Genomic DNA, 3,484 nt, shown 5'->3' with positions numbered 1-3,484 from the left:
TGGTTGTCACAATAGACTGGAATAGGCTTAGGAATGGCGACACGAAGATCAATGAACAAATAATGCAACCATTGTAGTCTAGAAGTTAACCTTGCTAGGGTGCAATATTATGCCTCAGCAGAAGATAATGAGATTGTTGGTTATTTCTTAGATTTCCAAGAAATAGGACTGTTCCCTAGCATTCTGGAATCATATAGCTGTCAAAAGTGAGTGACTGCTCATCCGAACTGTTATAGTCTGAATACTCATAAGCCCGATACCATTGATGTCCAATAGCTTTGATAGTAATGGCTGAAGCATAGTCTCAATCGATCATACAAGAACAAAGCGCTTTCAGAAGGCTTTTGTGAAATACCCTGTGGTTGATTCGTCGAGTAGTTGGACAACCTGCCCAATTAGAATCAGTATAACCAACAAGGGACAGTAAGCTATTTTCAGAGAGGAAAATGCCGTGACTGACAGTTCCTTTAAGATAGTGAACTACACGATGTGCAACATCCAAATGGCCAGAACATGGTTTCTACATAAACTGACTTAGATAATTAACAAAGTATGTGATATTAGGACATACGATTTACCTAAAGATAAAGAAGTCAACCAATTAAGCGACGATAAACACTAGTATTAGGGAGAGGATCTCCTGAGGTTGGTAGAAGCTTAAGGTGTTGTTCCATGGGGGAAGGAGAAACCTTAGCACCTAAGAGACCAGAATCCTGAACAATGTCGAGAATATATTTACGTTGGCAAAGAAAAATACCTTTGGGAGAACGATAAACTTCAATGCCTAGGAATTACTGTAGACGACCAAGATTTTTGAGAGAAAACTTGGACTCAAGTTTATGTTTTAGCTCCTGAATGGCCAAGTCACTATTACCTGTAATAATAATATCACCGACATAAACTAAAACATAAACGTACACTTACCTGAATGAAATATGAAAAGAGAATAATCAGCACGAGATTGAACAAAGCTTTCATTAAGTAAGGTTGTAGAAAACTTAGCAAACCATTGACGAGAGTCTTGCTTTAGTCCGTATAAAGACTTGTTGAGCTTGTAAACACGATTATCTCCCTTTTTCTGAAAACCTGGAGGGAGTTTCATGTAAATATCTTCTTGAAGATCACCTTGTAAAAAAACATTATTGACATCCATTTGATAGAGAGGCTAATTATAACATCAACAATATATAGCAAGACATGAACAGAGACTAGTTTTGCAACAGGAGCAAAAGTGTCGTGATAATCAATGCCTTCTTGTTGTGTGTATCCTTTAGAAACAAGACGTGCCTTATAGAGCTCAAACGTACCATCCGGTCTATACTTTATCTTAAACACCCATTTACAACCAATGGCTGATTTTCTCGGTGGAAGAGTAGTGATAGTAAAAGTATCATTGTCATTTAGAGCAGTATGTTCATTGACTATAGCATCATGCCACATTGGATTATTAATAGCTTCTGTGAATGTGCGTGGTTCATCATTGGTGATAACTGATGAGAGGAACGCATGAGGTTGTGGAGTAAATTTATCAAAAGAAATATAATTAGTAAGAGGATAAGGAGAGTTAGACATACATTGTTTGACTGAGCAAATGCAGTCCTGCAGATTGTCCGGACAACTGGTGTTGTATCAGTTGGAACGATGCTAGCTGTATTGTCTGCATTAGTACATCGCACGGAAGGTAATATACTCGGAGTAGAAGAGGTTCAAGTAGATTGTAAAGAATCAACAGCAGGGGAATGAATTGAGACCGAAATATCAGTCAATGAAGGTTGAGGAAGTTGAAGTGCCAGAGAAAGAGAAGACTGTAAAGGAACGTCATCATAATACACATCTTCTTGTGGAGAAGGACGTAAAAAACTGTGCTGGGAATGTTAGCATCCTTGAATGGAAAACAATGTTCATGAAATACAACATCTCGTGAAACAAAAGCAGTTTTGCTGGCGAGATTTAAAATAATGTACCCTTTGTGATTATATGGGTAACCAAGAAATACACCAGAAATTTACCTGGAATCAAATTTAGAGGAAATATTGGCATTGCGAGAAAAGCACAAGCAACCAAACACTCACAAATGACAATAATTTGGTGACTTTCCCAAGAGAACTTCATGAAGAGTTTTAGGTGAAAGAATTGGAGTTGGCATCTTGTTAATCAAATAAGTTGTTTTTAACATGCGTTCGCCCTAGTAAGTGATAGGCAGATTAGCCTGAAACCGTAATGCTCTAGCTACATTGAGCAAGTGGCGATACTTGCGCTCGACGAGTGGAGACAGAACTACGTTGATGATGAATACCTTTTTCAGCAAGCCAAGTTTTTGGTGCATAATATTAGGGTACAAACCTTTCAAAGATTGTGAAGAAGTACAAAATTGTTTGCATTGCAAACCACACCATTGTGAGTCTACATCCACAAGTTGTGGAACATGCATGCAGCTAGGGAATTTCCTGGAAACTACAGACATGAAACAAATGTTTATGATATAGACATGAAACAAATTTCAGAATCTTTTCTATTAATTCTGCCTGCTTTTTATGTTACTTGCAAGACTTTTTAACCCATTCCTCCCTTCTTTAAGCGTTAGATTAAATGCGCTCAACTGCTCAATGAAAATTATTAGGTTCACTACATCTATCTCACATTGTAAACAAACCAAAAAAAGTAAGTCCAAAAGAAAAGAAAATGTTGGGACACACGAGTATTAGTCGAACGTACGCACTCCTTACTTGTCCCACTTTGGCACATTAGTATGAGCCTATATATGTTGCCCCAACCCAGAAGCAAAACCGTGCCTGCTGTATCCAGTCTGAACCTAACCAGTTGTACGTATGTACGCTGATTCTTCAGCATATGGTTCACTCTTTAGAGTGGGGTATATGTCCGGTGGCGTTGAAAGACTTAATCAAACTAGGTGAAAAAAAGAAGAAAGTTTATGCTTCCCATGCCCATCAATGTAGTTCTCAAACAGTGTTTAAGATCATATTTACAGAGGTGGCATGTATGTCATGTTCATACAAGAACAAAATTTAATAAAATTTAATACATTCACAATATTAAAGGAATATGTCCCGTAGAGGAAAAAAAGGAAGCTATCAGCGCAAATTTCGTGTTAAGAATGATAAACTAGGGTTAAAGTGAAAATTTTAGATTAAGATGTAAATTTCACGTAACATGGCAAAAAGAAAAACAATTTTTCCAGGATATAGCCTATGGTTCACTAGGCAATCGGATCATGGGCCATAATTTCATAAATTAGAGGTTTTATTACTAATTAGAGAAGTTGGAATTACTGTTTAGTCCAGTTTTTCATGGCCCAGTTAATGGCTAGTCCACTCGTGAAAAACATTTACTCCCTAGTCCAAAAATATGGATTGTTTACTCTCTAGTCCAAAAACTTCGTGGAGATTATAAAGTGTATTTTCTAAATGCCTAAAATACTCTTCCAGGTCTAATTAGTATCAACACATGTAAATGTTACTAGTAG

The sequence above is a fragment of the Papaver somniferum genome, chromosome 1 (assembly GCF_003573695.1).
Source record: "Papaver somniferum cultivar HN1 chromosome 1, ASM357369v1, whole genome shotgun sequence".
NCBI lineage: Eukaryota > Viridiplantae > Streptophyta > Magnoliopsida > Ranunculales > Papaveraceae > Papaver > Papaver somniferum.
This window is presented reverse-complemented; position numbering follows the sequence as displayed.